The sequence below is a fragment of the Vulpes vulpes genome, chromosome 7 (assembly GCF_048418805.1).
Source record: "Vulpes vulpes isolate BD-2025 chromosome 7, VulVul3, whole genome shotgun sequence".
NCBI classification, from domain to species: Eukaryota; Metazoa; Chordata; class Mammalia; order Carnivora; family Canidae; genus Vulpes; species Vulpes vulpes.
In genome coordinates this window covers 45,120,026-45,143,953 of record NC_132786.1, presented here as the reverse complement: position 1 = coordinate 45,143,953, position 23,928 = coordinate 45,120,026, and the positions used below count along the sequence as shown (strand labels likewise).

Genomic DNA, 23,928 nt, shown 5'->3' with positions numbered 1-23,928 from the left:
TATGGACTCCAGATCTGGGCAGTAAATATATACAACACATAATCATACAAAATGGATTAACTAACTGTTGTTCCTGGAAGACTCCAAATAGAGTATCTCATAGGATATTCTTAGAATCAAAGTTACAAAGTTGTATTTCCTATTCCAAGGCAATCCTAATGTAGCAAAACAATAACTTGGATGCACACACAACTGCTGAATATTAACAATTCTGCATATGAGTTGTGGTAAATTTTGCATATTAATTTCACAAAAATAAAATCCAGTTGTTTCCACTAAATGCATACCTTCTTTTGGAAGCCAGACAGCATGAATGGGGAGAGGGAGGGAATACAACCCACATGCTTTGGGAAAATACACTCTGCATATGATACAGAGAGGACTTCCCACTCCCACCACTCAAAGATATTTCAAGTTCTAGAGATTGTAGTGTGATTTTTAAAAGTAGAAATTGAGTTGGATTCTGAAAATCTGCCTCAAGTTCATATTGAGTGTAAAAAACCATGGCTGAACATGCAGACACCCTATTTTTTCCCTTAAGGTTCAATATACAGTCATTTAATTCCACTATTACTTACACTACTCTCTCATATTCCGCTAGTGACTATCATCAATTACCAATATGACAGCTAGATACCCAGAGCCAAGGCAAGAAAAGACTCTAACCAACCAATCTTTATTTCTAATGATTAAAGTACCAACTCCTATAACATTTTTCGGTCCACATAGAAGTTAAAAAAAAAAAAAAAGCTTTAAGGTGTACTTTCTTTCTTGATTTTTTGAAGAGACAATCATTTCTTTTTAAGTAGAACAGATCCGAACAGATCCACATATCTTAAAATCTGAAGTAAAAAAAAAATAGGGGAGGAGCAAAAGTAGAAGTATAAAGTGAAAGCCTCTTAATTACAGTATCATTCGACATCTCCAGTGATGTGAAGCTCCACCCACCATGATCAGTAGGCTCACTAGGAAGTAGGCTGTGACAGCATGAACAGGATTGTATTACATATAATTGTATAAAGACTTAGGGAGGCTTCCTGAAGCCAGATTGGGTTAAGAAAAGAAAAGAATTTTCCCCAGAACTGTGGGAAAAACTAGCTAGAATTAACAAGGGACATAAAAATTCTTTGCTGTGTATTGTTCACAAAATATTCCAAAAATGAATACAACATAGGGCTTTTTTTTTTCTCCTGGAAGAAATGTTAAGGAATGTACTTCTATCATCTGCCTTACTACCAAGTCCCAGATTGGCTCATGTTCTGAAGAAAGTTAGTAATGCGTAGCACCAGAAATTAGTATGGATTTTATTTTTTATTTTATTTTTTGAAGGGGGATGGAGAGAGGCATAAAATCAAATGTATGACATCTTTAGAATGAAATCATCACATAGGACATGGTAGCCTGATAATTCCATTTTGGATGTGAGACACCTAAGATTTTCAAGAACTTATGTCTATACACACCCAGAAAAATAGAACCACAGATTTCCCTGTGCAGAAAGATCCAAAATAAAAGTCTATATAGGAACAGAGAGATGTGACCCACATATTTAAAACCAGTCTTTTAAGTAAAAACCACTTCAACTCAAATCTTAAAGTCAATACTAATGGTACTTACCAATGAGAAGGTTAACTCATGGCAGAAGAGGCCATTCCCACAACATTTAAAGTTTAAGAGTCAATAAGCACACACAAAAAAACCCAATAGAACACTGCATGCTTCCACAGATTAATGTATGTTTATTAAGTTAGACAAGAAAAATTGATAAAAAAGGAAAAATTAATAGATAAATCATGCTTTGACTATTTTAACTGAGCTACTGAGAACCTGGTCGCCTACTTAGAGCCTAGTGGAAACGAACCCCCAGTTGTTGGTTTGTTTTTATCAACAGCATCTACAGTATTTCCAAAGCCATAGATAACACTTCTAAAATAGCCAGAAAGGTAAGTGAAATACATAAGAAGAATTATGACAATTTTATTACTACCAGTAAGACAAAAATGCCAAGCCCAAGTGCTTTTGATGATAGACTAGGAAGCACCAGCCTCTCCATGTATTAAAGAGTGTGTTCCTCACTCGCTTTCTGGTGTAGATGATACTCAAGTCATCTGCTTACAAGTATTGTTACTTTATATACAAAAAACCTACTTGTAAATCCATCAATGAAGGGTTTCCCAAATGTAAAACTAATTGAAGAATCCTTTCAAAATTGGAGTGACACATTACTTTTGGTGGTCTGGTGACTGCTACAGAGTAGGAATCCAACAATTTTCAAGGAAGGATTATACATTCAAAGACATACATAACACCTTCTCTCAAATTATTGAAATCCGTTAGCATTCACTCAACAATAAGACATACAAGCATGTGCCACGTGCAGACACTGCATTAGGCAACAGAATGAAAAGTTACTAAAACAAAAGACAATGAAAAGAATGATTTCATGAAGTTTTTTTTTTTTAATCAAGGCTTTATCGGTGTGGCTTTCTATACTCAGATTAAAGGTACAGAAATAAGTTAAGCACACAGATTTTCCAAATCATTTAGACGAGCTGTACCACATAAGCGATATCCTACTGTTAACTGAGTTTTTCAGTATTCAGTTGGATGATAAATCTTCCAAATGAGGCACATAGTACTAAACATGTGACTATTTAGAAATATATTCAACTGAAAATTCTACTTTTGTCTTAAATGTATGATATTCCCTTAAGTGGTCTACAAGAAGCCAGTCCTTAAAAATCCATGTGTTGGGATGCCTGGGTGGCTGAGTTGGTTAGCCGTCTGCCTTCGGCTTAGGTCATGATCCTAGGGTCCTGGGATCAAGCCCCATGTCGGGCTTCCTGCTCAGTGGGGAACCTGATTTTCCCTCTCTTCCTCGCTCAGGCACTTTGTTGCTCTATGTCTCTCAAATAAATAAATCTTTAAAAAAATATCAATGTGTTCATATCATGTTTGGGGAAATAATAAGACAAATAACAACATAGGGTGTTTCCAAACCTCTGTTCTGAAAGTTGGTCACGAAGGACATCAAAACAAAACCAGCAGATGGCCCTGAACACTTAAAAAAAATACTTATATAGGTATACAGATGGGGATATACGGAGTGGCAAGCAAATAAAACAGAAGGGAAGATAGAAACTAAGCTAAACAAAGTAGTCACCAAAGGAAAACTATGGGAGAAGGCCCTTTGTAAAAGTGGGATTTTCTGAAAGAGCAGAAACAGCCACAGATGAGGATCCAGGTCTGGCCAGAAGAGCCAAGAGAAGAGAGGAGAACTTCAGCAAGGAGGCGTGGGAAGACAACAAAAGGTGAGCCATGCAGAACGGAGATCAGGCCCTCCCACTCTGCAAAAGGGGAGTAGTTTTGTAGTGGAAAGCAAGAACTTGAAAAGTCTTCAGTTGCATATGCGCAAAAACCAAAAATATATGAGAAGATGAAAAACTCCAGAGCATTCCCAGACTTTTCAAACTCCAACAGCTACCTTGTTTCCCCTCCCAGCCTCTAATTCTCTTTTACAGACTCTAAGTCCAGTCAGTGATAATGATTAGAAACTGTGGAATCAAAAGGGCTTTGCGGAGGACGTGCTAAAGAGGCCAAGGATTCTGCAAACTGAATCCCAGGAGACAACCAGGCAGCATTTTACTCTGGTCTCTCCAAGGCCGAGGCACACCCTTAAAGATTATAATGCCTTAAGGTAAATATCATTCCCTCCCCAATCGGGCACAATACGGAAAACCAGTGAGAGCAAGAGAGAAAACAGGAAAAAAAAATCATAAATAATGTGGCCTCCCAGCATTAACCTAGAATAACCAACTAGGAACTTTTGAGTAATGGAACAAATAAAAAATGCATATGTTCTTCTGCACTAAAACGTCATTTCATATTAGGCTTTACTTCAACTAAAAGAAAAAAAAAAGGATTTGATTTACAAAGGGAAAAAGCAGCTGTAAGAAAGTATACACTTAAACTATTCTTATCCCGTACATCCCTTAGAAAAAGAGCACAAACATAATTGTTTGCAATTTCCTGGAGAGATCATTATTAATGCTTAGAGGGAAAAGAGGTGACTGACGTTTTTAAGGACTGGCCAAGCCAAGAGTGCAGAAGTATCAAGTCAGAGGCCATATACCCACTAACCCGATATGCCAGCAGCACCCCTCCCTTCAACATTCTGAGAGCTCTAAATAAACCCTCATTAAAAGTATGATTGTTTCTGCACATGCGACTCGATTAAACCTTATTACCAGCCCTAAGGGTCAACGAAACGCCTCCGGAGGCAGTTCTGCATAAACGCATGAAAGGTCTGAATAGGTTGAACGTTTTTAACTCCTGAAACCTAAGCAACTGTTTGCACTGATAAAGACGTGTAGGACTTCCCGTGAGCCTATTTTTAAGCATCTTTAAGATGCTGAGGACCCCTGAGGACGTTACTCCACCGCGTAAAAACATGCTGGAGAGTTCCGCGGAGGAATGGATCACTGCGGCGACGGGCTGGGCGATTGCCTAAGCCTCGGGGACGGCATTTCGAGTTCGAGGCTGACGACTGCACGAAACAGGCTTTAGAGAGCCCAGCCCGCCCCAGACGGGTTCGGAGCTCAGCGCTCTCCTTGCAAGGAGCTCAAGCAGCACGAGCACGTTTTACCTGTCTGTCCTTCCAGTCCCGCTCAGCTCGGGACGCGAAAGGCTCCCGCAGCGCCACGCGCCTTTCTATGTTCGTATGTATTTATTCAGGAGAGAGAGACACAGAGAGACGGAGGGAGGGAGGGAGGCAGAGGCACAGGCGGGGGAGAAGCAGGCTCCACGCAGGGAGCGCGACGCGGGACTCGATCCCGGGCCTCCAGGATCACCCCGGCTGGAGGCGGCGCCACACGGCTGAGCCACCCGGGCTGCCCGCCTTTCCTATGCAAACCGGGAGTCTCCGGGACCCCTCGGGGTGCAGGGCGGGCGGGGGGCGCACGCGGCTGCACGGGGCTGGCGGGGGCGAGGCGCTGCAGCCCCCCCGCGGCCCCGCGCCCCCCCCGCGGCCCCCGCGCCCGGGCCGCCCCTCCGCGCGGCCGCACACTCGGCAACTTACTGGGGCGGTGGTGGGCGAGCGGCTGGAGCGTGCCGGGGGCTCCGGGAGGCCGGGGAGCAGCGGCCGCCTCGCTGGTCGGCGCGGAGAGGAGCGCCCGGGCCGCCGCGCTGCCGAAGGCGGGCTGGGCACGTGGGCGCCCCTGTGTGTAGCCGCGCCGGGGGCGGGGCGGGGCGGGGCGGGGCGGGGCGGGCGCTGCCTCCGGGGCCGCCGGCCGCGCGGGCCCGTCCTCCCGGGAGGCGGCGTCGGCGGCCGCGCGCGCCGCGGGGCGGGTCTGCGGCCTGGAGCGCGCGCCCTCGGCCATGCCCCCCCCCCGCCCCCGGGTCGCTCCCGGGGCTGCGCGGGCGGACGCAGCGCCCCCTGTGCTCCCCGCGCAGCCCTCCCAGGGCGGGGGGCGTCCCCGCGACCCCGCGACCCCTGTCACGTTCACGATCTCCTAAGAATATTCGTTAAGAAGCAGGACGACGACGCGCCACGCACGGACGTGGTCACCGGGAGCCCAGAGTGTGCCTGGCCCGGTGGCGCCGCTTCGCCAATACGGACCGTGGAAGTTCATTGAAAAAAATGTGCGGTTGCTACTCTGAAAAATTCCAGGAGTGTGACCAGGTTGTCGTGACTGTTTCAGGGTGGGCCATAAGAAAAATGACATCTGCTGTTTTCCAAAAAAGCCAGAGCAGAAGTTGCGCAATCAAGGTTCCTCACCCTGCGCTGTTGTCTGTTTTAGGAGCCTCCCATAAGGTTGAAGGCCCAACGTGAAACCCTCGTTAATTTTAATCCGAAAAGAGGCAAAACGTTGGCCTGAATGGAACAGTGAGTGTGTCTTAGTATTTTCCTTGGATAGAAAGATCTACCTTATTTTGTTGAATATTATACTAAACATCAAAGGACTCAGTTTTTTAAAATTTAATTTAATTAATTTATTTTTTTAGGACTCGGTTTAAAGGAGAAAAAAAAAGATTATGCTATATATCTTCATATTCATCTACTAGTAATACTATTAGCTTTGGCAAAGCGCCAGGTTCATATTGAAGCATTCCACAAACACTTTTATGTGTGCTGTTCTAAATCATGCCTAATTTCTTTAAGACGTGCGTTCCCAACAGAACCTGACTAAAGATTTGGGACTTCAAAAACTCTTAGGTGCACACGATCTCAGTGACTATTTCCAGAATCCAGCTACCTCCTTGAAGCCATCAGTGGGCTTCTTGGAAGAACTAGAAGTCTAGGAGCATGGCCAACTGCAAGGATATTTATTATCTCTTCTAGTAAATGTCCTAAGTAAGAGAGGTTTGTTTGTTTGTTTTTTTAATCAATATAAAATTAGCTTTACAATATAAAACAGATTACTTATACAGCTAGTCATTAATGATATAGAGGAAAGCGATACATGTTGATACTGACACCAATTTTACTCCGTCCCATAAGGGTTAGAAGGCATTTGCATCAAGGGGTGAAGGAGATTCAAGATGTAAGAGACTTTGTCTAATTTCTAAGGATGCGGCATCTGATATAAAATTTTCCACCTGGTTTTCTTAGGAAACTACAGGTTGCTATTTTAAATACAAGAAATTATTTCCCCATATATTTTTATCTAAACACCCTCAAGGGACAGTCTGTGATGAGGTTGCACCACAGTGATTTGAGATAAACTAATCTATCTGACATTTAGAAACTGCCAATTTAGTCAGAATACCAATCTTTGAGTTTATCTGGTAATCTGACTATCTGATGTTGGTGCTTCCTGAAACAAGAACACATTGTGTGCATGTGTGTGAATAATAAAAGCTATTTCATCTCTAAGCAAAAATGAGCAAGTCCTTTCTAATAAGCACAATGTTTGATAGCTATCTTGACGCACTAGAGTCTTTGACTTATGTATTCTTTTTCCTTTTTGAAGTTATTGATTAACTGTGAATCCCACATCTCATTTTTGGGTTGTTTCTGAGCTTTTGGAATGTGTGTAGATGTAGAAAGAATGGCATGTGTATGGATCTATCATGAGTCTTTAAGATGGGCTAGGAGAGCCAAGGAAATGCCAGTAGATAGAAACAAAACACTTGAAATGGATTAAGCTACTTTGACTCCATCTTCATTTCCATATGCACTGTTCTGTTCCTACTACTCAGAATGGAATTTGCATCCTCTTCCCAGTTGAGTCACATTTTCACCCACCTCCTTCTACCTCACTGTGTCTGATGCACTACACTTTTCACTTGCATCTGTCAAGCTTCCTCCTTTGGGAGGGAACAGAAAATCCAACTTAGTCATTTTTCAGTAGCAGGAATGATCTAGGTGGTTGTGTCCCAAAGATTTCAGAAACATTTGTGCATCTGAACTGCTACGTTTTATGAAATTGCAGGGAATTTCAAGGGACTTTTGAAGCCGAATAAATTCCACACCCTTTACTCCTACACTTGCCAAATACAACCCAAAGTAAATCTCACCTCCCACAAATAAGGGAATTACTTTAACTACCTAGACCGGAGTTGATTCCTATTAGTTCTAATTTGACTCCATCATCCTGAAGCTATTTCAGCGAAGACAAAGCTAAAAACCTCCATTTTTTTTTCTTCTAAATCTTTGGATACTGGGTACTGTGTTACAGTTGAATTGGCTCGAAAGAGAAAAAAGATTGGATCGGAGTTCAGGCCACTAAAGTTTCGAGGGCTTTTAGGCCACTCTTATTCTCCACTGTCTTTTCAAAAACGTGCAAAAAATTAAAGGCAACGTTCCACTGGACACATTCCATATTTGCCCATCCCTAAAGATAAGCAATAAAATATTGAAAAAAGTGGTTGGAAAAAGAACAATAAATCCTTAAAATGACAAGTCATACTTTAAATTTGTATTTTTTCTTCTTGTCTTTAAACTAAGACCAAAGCATGGTTTCGCAATGGTTTCTCAGTCCTGCGCTGCTCTCCCTATGAATTCCCTGCGTCCTGTCACTTGGCTTGTTTCTGGGGTTTCTTTACATTGGCCATTAATCAAGAATCACCCAGAGCTCCACCCGCTCTGTGCTGCTCTGTTTCCTTCTGCCAGGATTCCTGCTGGGACTGTATCTGCTGGAAAAAGTCAGATTTCTCAATCCAAACATCTTTGGTCGGCCTGTTGGTCTAAGGATTGAAAACCAGGGGTTTGGAAGAGAGCTCAGCTAATGTAAATCCTCTTTTTTTTTTTTCCCCTTCAGCTTCAACAAAGATTCTCATTGCTTTAGAGATGGCTTCCAAAGCATGTTGAAGAGACGTTTCTCAAATTCTCTCCTGCTTGCTGTCCCTTTCTGCTTTGAAATTGTCTCCCCCACACCCTTGACTTCTGTGATCTCCTCCTTTTCTTCTTGGCATCTTCAGCACTTTTTATCCTGCTTGCTAATTATGGAACTCTTAAGATTAAATTTTTTTTTCATTCTTATCCCTATCTGCCTTCACAATCTTAGGATTGTAAGGCTCAACCAACTTAATGGCATTGATCCCAAAAGCTACTTTGCCAGACCTCATCTTTCATCCTTGCTTCAAACTATGTCTCTGGTGAGATGAACTTGCCAGCACCTGAAATTACATGGTTGAAAAGAAATCCCTCTCCTTCTTAGACTTGTTTCTCTCTCTCTCTTTCTCTCTCTCTCACTCTCCCTCTCTCTGTCTCTTTCTCTCTTTCCCTCTCTCTGACTTCCATCTCACTATTCTTTTGGGATTCCAGGCTTACTACCTTTAATTCTTGTTTACTTCTTCTCCATCATTCACAATGCTATTCCCCCATTTATTTTCTATCATGGGAGTCATCCTTTCTCTTGATTTCTATGAATTCATAGCCTTAATCTCTATTCTCACTATGTTAAGACATGTTATTGCAGCCTTCTAGTCTTCTAAAAAGTTTCTTATTGATGGAAAAATCAAACTAAACTCCTTCTATCATGTAAGTCTCCATCAACTGCTTCAGCAAATTTCTGCAAATTATCATTCAGACCTGTGCTATCCAATAGGGTGGACACTAACCTTGCCACAGGTGGCTCTTGAGCACTTGATTTCTGACTAGACCAAATTGAGATGTGCTGGAGAGTAAAATAGCACACCGAATTTCAAAGACTTAGTACAATCAAAATCATGTGAAAATGATAGTTTTTTCATGTTGATTACATGTTGAAATAATGTTTGGGATTCAGTGGGCTAAGTAATATATATTATTAGAATGATTTTCTCCTGTTTCTTTTGACTTCTTTTCAATGTGACTCTAGAAAATTTCAAATGACAAATGTGGCTCATCTTATGTTTCTGTTGGACGGTGTTGCATTAGACAATCAACAAGCCAATTCTGGCTAGATACTGCAACAAGCCGGAGGCAATTTTTATAAAGGAAAGACTAATCCAGACAGCTCACTCTTTACAACCTGGTTGATGAGACAAGACATCGAGAGCCATTGATTGACACAACCAGAAGGTAAACAGCGAATAACAGAAGATTCCCCGGTGGGAGCTTAACGGAGAGAAGTGGTCCAAGATACCTTTTCTGAAGCAGTGAAATCTCAAAAGATGGTTGCAGGATAAATAGTGTTTCTTTTCTGTAGCTATAGAAGTAAGAGAACAGCATTCTGGAATAGAAGAGAAGGAGAGCACTGAGTGGGCCTGGGGTAAAATGTGTAGACCAACGTGTCTAGAATGAGTGTTGTACCCTGAAAGGGACTCAGGTCTACACAATCTCCTGTATGTTGATATGCTCAATCATCTCTAGAATGACTTCCTGCCTGCTCTTCATGAATTTCTGTCCTTTCTTCCAGATTTCTCCATACTCAAGACCTGAAGCTACAAAATAAAGGTACATGCATGTGTTGCCAGCCAGATCTTCACTCTGCTTCTGACCAGGCTTCCAGAAAGTATACTTCAATGTATGCTTTTGGACAATGGTACAGCATGGTGTTTCACTTTCTCCTCAACCAGGTAATCCTTTGAATGGAGAGTCCAAGTCAGGTAAAGAACAGAACTCTATTTAAATTGCCACCTACGTAGGTTGAGTAACCATTTTCATTTGCCTGGGACTGTCCCAGTTTCAGCACTAAAAGTCCTGTGCCTTAGGAAATCCTTTAGTTCCAGGGAAACAGAGATGGCTGCTCCACCTCACTTACTCTGCCATATTCTGGACTCTGACTTTGTTTCTCATTTCTAGCTACTGGCCTCCTGCTAATGTGCTTTCTCTGGCCACAGCAGTGCTGACTTCACAACATTTTTTCTTGGCTTTGGTTTTGTGATTTCCGGGGGAAGATTGAGGGGTGGGTCACAATTCTTCGTTTTAAATTCACCTTCCCTTTTAAAAACACATCACTGCATACTGTAAGGAGGAAAGGTGTTATGCACTCAATCAAAAAGGGAGAACTTTTCGTGTTCCAAAAGGTAGGGACCCAGAAGTCCTAGTCCAAGTAGATTTATCTCATCACTGGAACCTACTCATCTGTCACTTCCCTGTCCTCCTGGGATCACTCCTGGTTCCTTTGAAGCCATACTTCTCTAGTAAGTCCTATTCTTGTTCTCAAGGGCTGTTAGCTAAGGGGAAGCATCAAAATGATGTAAAAATTCCTAGATCAGAAATTCAGAGAAGTAGGTTCAATTGCAAGTTTTGGCAGCAAAAGGGTATGTAACCCTTTTGGAGGTTAAGAAGCCTCCAAGCCCCAAAGAAGTGAAGCCCAAATGAGGAAGTTGGGTTTGAGTTTTTAAGGTACTGAACTGAAATGAAACCTTTCAGATCATTCCACCCATGTCACAGATTCATAAAACTAGCTATATTAGAATCACCTACCCCAGAGTTCTAGCATCAGTCTGAAAAACTATCTAAATTCCAATTTCCACTTAACAACAACTTCTTGCACAGGGCTGTGAATTCCAAGTTGCAAAACTTGGTTCTCAAAATATTTGTGTGGAAAATGTTACTGTCGAGCACCTTCCAAGGCTCCTCGGTAGCCTTGTCAAAAGATTAAATTCTTTGAGATCAAACAACAAAAAGTAAATGAACCTCTGGTGGTAGAAAGCACAAAGGAAAATGGACAGTTGGTTCCTGGCAAAGCATGACTTTCATGCCTTTAACCATTTGGCTTAGATTCACAAGATCTATCCCTTCAAAAGCTCCATGAGTTGGTAATGTGTCCTAAGACCTCAGGGGTTGCATGCCTCAGAGAAGATATTTAAAAAGTTCCCACCTGTTTTACTTTTATATTTGGATTGGCATGAACTGATGCCTCTCAGCTAATTAAGTAGTCTTCCCCTCCCACCCTTTTCTGTCCTAGACAGGTAGGCAGAGTCTGTTTTAATGATGAGCAGTCTGGTCCACCACACTTCTTCATAACAAGTCAATGCGGGCTTACTCAGGCAGGGGGAGAACACCTGGCATTCTTCCTTAATTATATAGAAGGGTCAGAACTGCTGGCTCTCATGTGGCTTATCCCCTAATCTCGACTATCACATCAGACCACACTGTCCAGGGCAACTGTGCATTTTCTCCAGCTTAACAGGAAACCTGCCCTTTTATGATTTTGCACGGAGCTGGAGGGAGAACTCTTATAGCCAGGCTAAAATTGAGTAGGATCCTGGCCTAACCTGGAAGGCACTCCAGTTCTGTTTAGGTTAATTTTGAACCTTTACAAAATTTAATTCTGTGGAAAAGATCATGAAATAAAAAGATACAATTGCATACAAATGTACAATAAAAAGCACAAATTAATGCTGCTGGTTGCTGACTTAACACATGATTTTGAACAAAAAGTTCTCAATTGCATTTTTTGTTTCTTTTTTCTGTGCAGTTGGGATAATAACACTTTAACTTCTTCAAAAGATTATGAGGAGACACACAGGGGAGGGGAATCAAGTTAAATCACTGAGGTTTTATTCTTTTTTTTTTTCTTTAAGAAAAAGATTTTAGGGGATCCCTGGGTGGCGCAGTGGTTTGGCGCCTGCCTTTGGCCCAGGGCGTGATCCTGGAGACCCGGGATCGAATCCCACGTTGGGCTCCCGGTGCATGGAGCCTGCTTCTCCCTCTGCCTATGTCTCTGTCCCTCTCTCTCTCTCTCTCTGTGTGACTATCATAAATAAATAAAAAAATTAAAAAAAAAATAAAATAAAGATTTTATTTATTTGAGAGAAGAGCGACATAGAAAAAGAGAGCATGAGTAGAAGGAGGGGCAGAAGGAGAAGGAGAAGCAGGCTCCCTACTGAGCAGGGAACCTCACTGGCAGCTAGATCCCAGGACCTTGAAATCATGACCTGAGCATAAGGCAGATGCTTAACTGACTAAGCCATCCAGGTGCCCCAAATTTTGCACCAGCCATCCAGGTGCCCCAAATCTTGCACGAGTTCATACCCCATTTAGTTTAAACTTTGGACCCAGACACAATTTAAAGTTAAAAAATCTAACTCTTAATTCTCAGGTTATATGTGTAAATCATGCAATGTAGCATTATCTTCAGCATTACGTTGAAACAAATAAAATAGGGTTTTAAAAACTGACCCTTCAAACTAGATTGATCTAAGTAGGTCCTTTAACAATAGTTCTATCTTTGATACCATCCTCCATTGTCAGCAGCAGTAACTGCCACAGTGTGACCTGTGACCCATGGATTGGCCAAAAGGACTTCAGCATGCTGGTCATGCTTCTTCCTCTTTTTCTTTCTTTCTTTCTTTTTTTTTTTTAATTGGAGTATGACTGACAGACAACATTATATTAGTTTCAGGTGTATAACATAATGATTCAACAATTGTCTATATTGCAAAATGATCACCACGGTAAGTCTAGTTACCATCCATAACCGCCCAAAGTTACAAATTTTTTCTCTTGTGATGGGAACTTTCAAGACTTACCTTCTTAGCATCATTCAGGTTTACAATACAGTATTATTGACTTTTCACCATCTGTACATTATATCCTCATGACTGATTTATTTTACAACTGTTAGTTTGTATCTCTTGATTCCTCCCTACTTCCCCTTTCTCCTGAGCCTGTGTAGACCTTCTTTGTAGTCGTACAGTTTTAGAGAAGCTTAGTGCAAAAAGTAGCTAGCAGAAGAAAAACAGGGGAGGAGGAAAACCTTGAAATGACAATATTTTATTTTTAAAAAAATTTTGTTTATTCTTGAGAGACACACAGAGAGAGGCAGAGACATCGGCAGAGGGAGAAGCAGGCTCCCTGCAGGGAGCCCCATGCAGGACTCCAAACCAGGACCCCAGGATTGGGATCGCTACCAGAGCCAAAGGCAGATGCTCAACCACTGACCCACCACGTGCTCCGAAATGACATTTTAATTTTAAACTCTCAAGCATGTCACAGCCTCTGCAGGTACGTGATAATTTTTCAAAGTATACAAAAATATGTATTTTGTTAATAAAGGTATCTAAGTATGGCTCTCAAAAAAAATCTACTGGGCCCCCAGTTCAATTGCAGAGGCTGCAATCTCAGCCTTCCAGTGAGGCCAGGCAGCTAACACCAAAATGTGAATCCAGATGGGCATCAGACCATAATGAGGTGGGGGAGGGAAGCTGTGGAACTAAGAAAGCACTCAAATACAAAAGTTTAAAAACACTGAGCCAGATGGTGATACACAAATAGGCTGAATCATACCTTAAGGCTGCAAATTTTCAACATCTGCTCTAAGGTTTACTTATATAATCAAGGAGTCAATCGAAATCATTTATCAAAATTATTTTTTAAACTCCACTCACTACAGGCTTAGTGGATATTTAATTTTCTGTTAACATTCTAGTATGGTACTCGCTTGAAGGTACTCTGTATTTGTTTAAAAATCAACAAATAAAAGTTCAGTATAAATTTCTTTCAAAAAGTTACATAATATTTCCCATGAGAAACTCTACTTGCTCCTGTGGGAAACTATACAATGGAGTTTATTAGCAGTAAGATTGTGCATGATCATCAGAATACCAAAGTGATCTTTTTTACCTGAGTGCATATTCTAATCTGCCTGTATGAATTATGTGAGTAAAATCTTTGAAGTATTGTTGAGGAAGTAACTTGGCTAAATTGAACTTGACAGAGCCCCTTTATCTAGTTCCAATGTGATTATATTTTGAGGCACATATAGAATCATCAAGAATCCTGGTTTAAAATATGATTCAATGAGTACATTCCAGCATTAGATAAAGCAATACAGGACAATGAAAACTGTATTGAATAAGGGGAAATTTAACATCAATAATTCAACATTAACTTTGGGGGGGGTTTAATTTGATAGACTGTTTCACATCCTTTTACATTTAAGAAAGTTGTCAGTAATATATAAGGGAGTAAGCATTCATTTTACAACTATATGTTGCAGATGCATAAGGTTTGGTTGGTTGTGCCCTGCAAAGCTGCAAGAGGTGCCATTCATGTGAACAAAGTAAAAGGCATCCCTTTATGCGGAGTATGATTTACTCAGTCCTAAAGGTAGCCTCATTGAGGATTTAGGAGTTAAGTAAGTTGTTCTGCCTCGTATGATTCTTAAAGAACAGAAATCTGTCCATTTAAGTACCTAAATTTAAAGTGCCTTTGTGTCTCTGTGTATGTATACATAAATATATAAAGATTGACAGAGAGAGTGCGCATGAGCATGCATGCACAAGGGGGAGGGGAGGGGCAGAGGGAGAAGGAGAAGAAGATCCCTCCTCCTGCTCAGCAGAGAGCCTTGCAAGGAGTGGGACTCCATCCCAGGACCGTGGGATCATGACCTGAGCCGAAGGAAAGCAGACGCTTAACTGACTGAACCACTCAGGACACTTAACTGACTGAACCACTCAGGCCACCCTATAAATATATATATATATATATATATATATATATATATATATATTAAAGATTTTATTTATTTATTAATGAGATATACACAGAGAGAGACAGAGACACAGGCAGAGAGAGAGACAGAGAGAGAGAGAAAAGCAGCCTCCATGCAGGGAGCCTGACGTGGGACTTGATCCCAGGACTCCAGGATCACGCCCTGGGCCTAAGGCAGGCGCCAAACCACTGAGCCACTCAGGCTGCCTAAATATATTTTTTAATGGACTTTTTCATTAGTGTACAGTTTCCTGGAACCTTAAAGAGACTCTGAAGAAGAAACTTGTACCTTTGGGTCAGGCTTATGAGCATGAAAATAATTAGAGTGCTGTTTTATCATGGATATTATCCCAGTGGTTATTGAAGTGTGCATGCTTAATGACAGCTTCAACAGCATTTTAAAGAATGTTATTGATATGACTTTAAAGGAAAGACAACTTTCAAGGATCCTACTCTACTTTGGAATTTCTCAGAAACAAACACTGAGACAAAGATTTGAACAGAAGAAATTTAGATGGGAGGAATAAGAAATAGGGAATTAAGACAGGGAAAGAAAGAGAGCAAATACAAAGTGTGTTAGCAAAAGAAGTACCACAAGTGGAGTGGAACCTTCTGCGGAAAAGTGTAGATGGCATATCTCTAAATTATCTCATGGAGGGAGAGGGAAACGGGATATTTATGCACCACTTCCACCATCTTTGGTCCAGAGCTTCTCCTGGAGTCTGTTAACTCTCTCAGAACGTGGGCAAACATGCTTTAATGACCAGAGAAAGCCCTACAAAGGCATGTAGGACACAGCCTTCCCTGTTTTCATTATGTAATAGCAACCCTATATCCTTTTTTCAGCCAGGACTTCCTTCTCGGCTTATTGGTCATCTGGAATAAGAAGCTGAAAATGACAAGGGAGAAGATATAACTTCAGATTCAGTGAAGGGGCGCCTGGGTAGATTAGTCAGGCGTCATGACCTTTGGCTCAGGTCATGACCTCAGAGTCCTAGGATCAAGCCTTGCATTGGGCTCCCTGCTCAGCAGAGAGTCTGCTTCTCCCTCTCCACCTGCCTCTCTCCCTATTCATGCTTTCTTTCACTCCTTCTCAAATAAATAAATAAAATCTTTTTTTTTTTTTTTTTTAAAAAGGAAGATTCGATGGAGCCCTTACTCTGTCCCCTTGTAGAAGGATCCCTCTGCCTTCCAGGAACCAGGACCTCTGGCCCACCCTAGACAAAAGTTGTGGGGGTGGGAAGCCCAAATTCCTCAAGTAATTTCCTGATCTATGTGTTTTAAGCAGGAGAACTTGTTCAATTAAAATGGACTATGATGTGGATCAAAGCTCCATTTTGCCAAAGATGTGACATTGCTTTTGATTTATTATCATGGCTGATGGGGGCATTTTCAGGGACTTCCATCTGGCTTTTCTTCACATATGACTTACCCTGTGTAGGCCAATGAACCAGGGTGAGGTAAGGTTTTATCAGTTCTAATTATAGTTGTTTCCATGATGCCCTTGGGCAACAGAAATTTCCACTTGCTAGTTCCATAGATCCACTGGTTTGACTATGATCTGAACTGAGGCCAGGACTCCGATTTCATTTACCACCGGTGCACCCCCACCCTAAAAGGTGGCTATGATGCAGGTTTAGATCCACGGGCATGAGTGATCTAACAGCTGCATCTAACAACTGAGCTTAAATCTGCTGAGGAAATGTAGGAAATAGTTCGAACATGTGCCTTGAAGTTATCTCACCCACATCAAGAGAGAGCTGAGGTATGTGCATACCAACTCCCTTGCAAATATCTCAGTCATAGGATGAGGGCTGCTCTAGGAGGGGTGATTCTGAAGCCTATCTGACTGCCATGTGCTCAGCTACAGCGGACTATGATGGCAAGAAAAAGCCTTCAGTTGCAGGCACTGGCAGTTGGAGGTCAGTATTATGTGCACCCACTAAAACAGAAATAGCCAAAGGGGTAAGCATGAAACACTGATATTACCTTCTACTTTTAATTAACTTTTAATTTTTATTTATTGTACTTTATTTTATTGTATTTCTTAAATACCGCACAAACATAAAACTAATTGTTAACTCCTTTGCTTATTTATCTTAGAAAACAAGAAAACCGACCCAAATTACAAGTTAAGAGGACAGAAAATTTGCAAACCCATAAAATTTAAGTTAACATTAATTCAGTGTGGGAGATGATATTTTGCTAAAACTAAAATGCCACATAGACTATGAGTATGATACTCTGCCAGGATTTTTGAATTAGTCTTCCTTTGTTTCATGTGAAGACTCAAAAATTTCCACCATTTTTCCTTAATTATTAAAGAACTTTCATGTATATAGTGAATGTAAAATCGTTTCCCTTCACTTGGCTTGAGTGCATTATTTACATGCTAAGCCATTCTCTTTTATTCCTAAGAGATAAAAATCTTGACAATATACACCTATAAACCTTCAGACAATATAAAAATATAATGTAACAAATTCAAACCAGAACGTGGGGCTGAGAAAATGCAAATGTCTAAGTGGAAGCACTAAATTTATCATTTTTCATAACATCCAAAGGTTATCTGTAGTTATCTAAAGGTATTCAATAATAAATAAGTAATAACAAATGAGTAATAAATAAGGTATCTAAAGGTACCAGGAATGGGGGTGCCTGGGTGGCTCAGTTGGTTATACATCTGCCTTCGGCTCAGGTCATGATCTCAGGTTTTGGGATTGAGTCTATTGTCAGGCTCCCCACTTAGCAGGGAGTCTGCTTCTCCCTCTCCCTCTGCCCCTCCCCCACCATTCATGCTGGCTCTCAAACCAGTAAATAAATTTTTTAAAAAAAAAGTAAAAAAGGTTATCAAGAAAAGCACATATTGTGATGTTGAATATTATTTCAACTTCTTAAGGATTTTAATTTTTTTAATTTTGGAGAGATTTTTAAGGAACAGAATTTTTAAATATGGAAATCCTAATCTCAAATATCAATTCTATCGGTTTTTCATTGGTAACTTTTTCTTTGATTGAATTGAAGTAAAATTATACTGAATGCCACTATTTTTGTAAAAGTAACGTGTACACCATGATCCTAGTTTGTTTTTTTAATTTTCTTTCCTCTCTTCCTTCCTTTGTTCTTTCAGCAGAGGGAGATGGCTGGAGTGATATATATATATATATATTTTTAAGATTTTATTTATTTATTCATGAGAGACAGAGAGAGAGAGAGACAGGCAGAGACACAGGCAGAGGGAGAAGTAGGCTCCATGCAAGGAGCCTGACGCGGGACTCCATCCCAGGTCTCCAGGATCAGACCCTGCGCAGAAGGCGGCACTAAACCGCTGAGCCACCCGGACTGCCCTATATTTACTTTTGACTATATAATCTTGGCTATTTCATTTCTGGGTGATAGGAATTTGGGGACTTTTAATTTTTCTTGAATTTTTATAAGATAAAATCAGGAAAAGTATTGGGAAAAACTAGTGTAATCGAGCTTGATTTCCATTATTTTTAATTATGTCATAGCTTCTGTACTGATCTAAAGATCAAGACATATTTTTAAACCAATCTCGATTATAAACCAACCTAATTTCTAGGGGCCAAGTGGTCCAGGCATAGCATTATATTTATTTTTTGACGGTTCTCTTCAGCTTTTGGATATTAATTCATTGGGATGAGTATCTTTGGCCCAAAGAAATGGAAAAGATTTCTTATTCTTTACCTAGTTATGGTTAAAATCTATCATTCCTCTGTGGCTTAACCCATATTTTAAGCCCCTGCAATCTGTTGCTATGATGAAATCTTACAGAATTAACAAACTTGAGCCAGTGTGACCCTATATCAGGGTGATCCTCCAGGAGTCATAGGAAGCTCAGTGTTAATCCCCTATATAGTTCTTGAAATGGAACTGGATGAAAATCAAAACTATATAAAAGAAAAAGGCAGTTTTAGGGTAAATATGATTCAAACCTCAGACATTAATGTTCTCTATTCCATGGACAATTAAGTGTGTTTGAAATTTAATGTCCTAACTTAACATTCCTTGTTGATAACTCGGCAGCAAGAGGCAAAAACTTAGAAGGTCAGGGGGCACCTGGGTGGCTCAGTGGTTGAATGTCTGCCTTCAGTTCAGGTCATGATCCCGAGTCTTGGGATGGAGTCTTGCATCAGGATCCCTGCTTCTCCCTCTGCCTGTGTCTCTGCCTCTCTCTCTGTGTGTGTCTCTCATGAATAAATAAATAAAATCTTAAAAAAACAAGAATCTACAAAGTCCATACAACTAAAATGCTATTTTACTCAAAATCTAATACATGCCTCAGCTACAAATGCAAGTTCCCCCCAGTTCAACAACTGATGTTAAATTCAGCCACAGAAATTCACGTCAGACTGTACAAGGACTCATGTCTATTAAAAACAATCCTATACCTGGAATTCCCAGGTGCTGCAGCTGTGTCAGGATAATAGATATTAAGTGGAGTTTGTCTTGCTGTCTCATGATTGCTGTTAAGACCCAAGCCTGAGGGAAACAGAGACTGAGGGTCCTACACCCTAAATTCAGAGACACTAGCAGTTGGGGCCCATACCTCTCTAGCAGAGAGGAAAGGCCTGGATGAGAGGTGTGGGCTTGGGGAGGATGTGCTACTCGTGGGAAGGAGTTATCCCATCCTTCTCTACAACCGAGGATGGGGATGCCGCCAGGAAAATTATTTCTAACAGTGGAAGGAGAGGTTAGCATTGAAGTTTGCTATTTAATATATATTGGGTCAACAGACTGAGCGACTTGACAGAGGTCAAAGAAGGAGTGTTAGTGTGGTACTGAGATGCTCAGGGAAGCTAAAATCCCACCAGAGCCATGGCTGAGTTCTTAGTTTAAGAAGAGTACAGCAAGACCTACTTGTGCCCATTGGCCCAGGAATGGCCTTGGGGGTGGACTGGAGGCATTGCCGGGACCATGGCAGTATGGGGGATAAGGAGGTGGATGCAGTAGGGCAACATGATATAAGTTACCAGCTGGCTGGAAGATATTAGCTCTTGAAAGGGCTCCCAGTGATCAAGGAAGCTGCTTCAAAGTGACCTCTTCAACCATTCACACAAGGACAGTGAGCTAGAATAGCAGGTAAGGTTGTCAAGAGAAAAGGACTGCAACCTCACAGGATACAGTAATTAGATGTCTATCTGTCTGTCTCTGGTTCTCCAAAGCCAGAAATCCATCTCATGCCTCCTTCTCTGTTCCTTAGACTGGCTGCTCTGTTGAGGTGAAGGGGGATGGCTAGGTTCGAAATAGTTATGAGATTAAAATTTTGAAATGAACTGGATGGGGACTTCTGGCCAAGATGGAGTTGGGGCACCAGGCTTATATTCACTCCTGAAACTAAACACACACACACACACACACACACACACACACACACACACGCCAGGCAAAATATACAAAACAATGCTTTTTAAGACATGCAATTAAGCATTGTTTGTCATTATAAAAGTGCATATTAAAACTAAAATGAGGGATCCCTGGGTGGCGCAGTGGTTTAGCGCCTGCCTTTGGCCCAGGGCGCGATCCTGGAGACCCAGGATGGAGTCCCACGTCAGGCTCCTGGTGCATGGAGCCTGCTTCTCCCTCTGCCTGTGTCTCTGCCTCTCTCTCTGTGTGTGACTATCATAAATAAATTAAAAAAAAAAACTAAAATGAGATATCAGAAGGAGTAAAATAAAAAGACTATTTCACACGTTGGCAAGGATTTGGAGGAACTGGAACTCTCAAACTATTTTGATAGGACTATACAACTACTTTGGAAAATAATTTGGGAGTTTCTAAAAACATTAAGCAGAAGTCTATCATATGCCCCAGCCATTACTCAATTAGGTATTTATCTAAATTTTTAAAAGCAGAGATGCCCAGATATAAAAACTTGTATGCAGATTTTTCACAGCAGCTTTATTGGTCATAACCCCAACCGGAAACAACTCAAGTGTCTGTCAGCAGGCGAATGGATGTACAAATTGTAGTATAACCATATAATTGAATACAACACAACAAGAAAAAGACATGAACTATTGGTTCCTACAACAACATGGATAAACCTCAAAATATTTACGTCAAGTGAAAGAGACCAGACAACAAAATGACAGCATGCTCTTTAACGGAAGGAGGGCAAAGAAGAGGTAGGAGGGAGAGATTCCAAAGAGTAAGACGAAATTCTGGGGAGTGATGGTTGTATTCACCATCTTGAGCGTGGTGATAGTTTCATGGATGCTTCTAAGGGTCAGAATGTATCGAATTGCACACTTGAAACATACTCAGCTCATTCTAGGCCAATAACACCTCAGTAAAGCTGATAAAAAGTAAAGAACCATAATGTGGCTATAGGATCTAAAATGGGACTGATTGAATCGAAGTTATTGAAAAGTTATTGGACTGAGGGAGAATTGAGTCTTTCCTCAGGCAGAGATAGAGTAGATTAACAAATATAGTGGGGGTGGGATGGGGACTACTATCCTTTGTATGCTAGTTTCCTGAAATTTGGCAGTGCATTAGTTACAAAACGAACCATTCACTTGCAATCACCAAATGCTATGGCCAACCCAAGAGCTTTCATTATCCTATGATATCTTGAAAATGCAATGTTAGTTCTGCTAGTGCATTTTCAGGGACTCATGGCCGAGATGTCATGTGCTCAGGCTTGAGAATTAATCTTATTTCTCTTCCCTCCGGGTTCTGAGGGACAATCAAGAAATAGACACGGAAATTGGGGTCAAAATATTATCTTTGATTTATTATAACTGGATCAGGGAATTAGCTTGGATCTAAAGTTTGACACCTTTATGTATGATTTGAATATTTGTTTATTGTTAGAGAGAGAGAGAGAGAGAGAGAAAGAAACAGCACTGGGGAGCGAGGGGAAGAGTGTAAAGGAGAGAAAGAACATCAAGCAGCCTCCCCATTGAGCACAGGGCTCCACACAGGCTCCATCTCATGACCTGAGATCATGACCAGAGCCGAAATTAAGAATCCGATGCTTACCTGATTGAGTCACCCAGGAGGCCCATTATTTGAATTTATTTTACCAGCACCTGGACAGCTGAATTTCTTCCTTGCTCTTCTCCCCACTCTTCCCCAATGCCAAGGCTGAGACCATTGTAGTAAATTCACCCAAAGGAGCAAGTGCAGAGGAAGAGAAAAACATTCTGTCTGTGTAGGCACTAATATGGCACTGAGAAGAGCTACTTGAGAAAATGTTTGGAATCATAGGAGGCATTAAATGTCATTACAAGCATCAAGCTGACTAAGGGTCTTCTGTAAATAAATAAGTGGATTGGCATTCAGGTGCTATGAAGTCTTAAAAATTTTTTTTGCTATTTTTTTTTATTTGATGCACACATTGCTAGTATCAACACTAATCTCAGTACATTTTTTTCAACTGATATCTAGTTTACAAACTAGACTTTAGTTGAAATGGATCTTCTCCATAACAAAGTTGTAGAATAGATTTCTTTCAGGTATATGTCAAGAATTCCACATAAGTTGTTTAAGTACAAACTGAAATAAGATAGATATCATAACTATGATAGATATGAAGACATGCACAGGATTTGCTCTTTCATTTTGAAACACATGATTGATGCAAAAGTGTTGTATCATTTGCTCATTTAATTTAGGTGTACTCAAGTCTATTACAAAGGGAAAGTGAGAGAGAGGGGAACAATTCAAACAGCACAGTTCACCTACTCTTCTACTCATTCTTTATTCACCCAAATTACACATGTGATGCTCTTGACTCCTTCACTGCTCTCAGATCCCATGTGTCTCATATCTCACTACACTGAGTATGACTCTAGGTACAAGGTACATGTACTTGGGATGCCTGCCTGGCTCAGCAGTTGAGCATCTGCCTTCTGCTCAGGTCTTGATCCAGGGGTCCTGGGATCTAGTCCCACATCAGCCTCCCCACAGGGAGCCTGCTTCTCCCTCTGCCTATGTCTCTGCCTCTCTTTGTGTGTCTCTCATGAATAAATAAATAAAATCTTTAAAAAAATTTAAGGTACATGTACTTTAACATAGTCCCTACATGCAATCCATCTAACTCACTTGCTGCCAACCAAAGAAGTAGTGATCTGTTCCAGTGTTGGAGGAAATACTGATCTTATAATTAGTAAGAGATTGCTTGTCTCTTATGTGGGTGGCTGTTGGCATCCAAACACCACCAACCTAAGAGATTTTCAAGAGGAATGATTTTTCTTTACCCTTTGTACTACCTATTTACCTGAACCCCTACCTAAGATATAGCACCTCTGTAATATTTGCCATCCACTGGTGTTATTTAGTAAAGAGATTTGGGGAAGAAATAATTCTATTTTCTGTCAGAGCATAAATTTGCCATCAACTTTGTAGCTGGTTGGCCAAGCATATCGACTTAAATGTGAGGCTTACCCATGTTTTGTCCCTCTATAAAGTACAATTTTTGAATATCTTTGTATTTTGTTCCCTTTTCCATCTTTAGCAACAAAACTAATCAATTTTATACTAGAAGGTATTATTTTGTACTTGTTCCTTCGTAAGTTCACCAGAGGGGTCATTGCACTTTTTGTTTTAATGATAAAAGAGTTTCAATGGCTTTTTGCCACTCCTAGACAAGGTTGTAAAACAAACAGTGACCTGGGGACTATGGGTGACAGGGTTGTTAGTCTAATAAAAAAGTTTTCAAATATTCTTCAATATCCTTCTTATTTATTTCTCTCTGTAGCTGCTTATACAAGATCATCTTTCATATTCATTTGTCCCAGTCCTTCAACAAATATTCTGCATTCATGCCAGTGTGCTGTGTTCTGTATTTGCAGTTAATGACTTTACTTGGAATTAGATATTTAAAATATTATTTATTTTTAATGACTCATTCTTGGACAATCTTTTATTGACTAAACTATTGAAAACATAACTTCAATAGAATTTATAACTTTACATGTTTATTTCTTCTCATATTTGAGGTTACTATTGATACAATTTACATGTTTTTTATATTGTGCAGCTAGTAACAGAATATTGTAATTATGATTGTTTTTGCTATATTCCCTTTT

General features: G+C 40.7%; 1 protein-coding gene and 1 long non-coding RNA gene across 3 annotated transcripts in view; one reads left to right on the top strand and one right to left on the bottom strand.

Moving 5' to 3' along the window:
• The window catches only part of SLC7A2 (solute carrier family 7 member 2), a 67,576-nt gene extending 62,333 nt beyond the window's left edge, over positions 1-5,243 (bottom strand). Inside the window, exon 1 of one of the 2 annotated variants that reach the window (XM_072763617.1) lies at positions 5,078-5,243. The gene's annotated coding sequence lies outside the window, so the exon portion shown is untranslated. The remainder of the gene's footprint in view (positions 1-5,077) is intronic. The other variant, XM_072763619.1, reaches the window with a different exon arrangement.
• Positions 5,244-5,395: 152 nt separating this feature from the next.
• On the top strand, positions 5,396-12,056 carry LOC112908939 (uncharacterized). Its single transcript, XR_012002589.1, has 3 exons — positions 5,396-5,680; positions 9,303-9,505; positions 9,843-12,056. It is a non-coding gene; the product is annotated as an uncharacterized lncRNA (long non-coding RNA).
• The last annotated feature ends 11,872 nt before the right edge of the window (positions 12,057-23,928 follow it).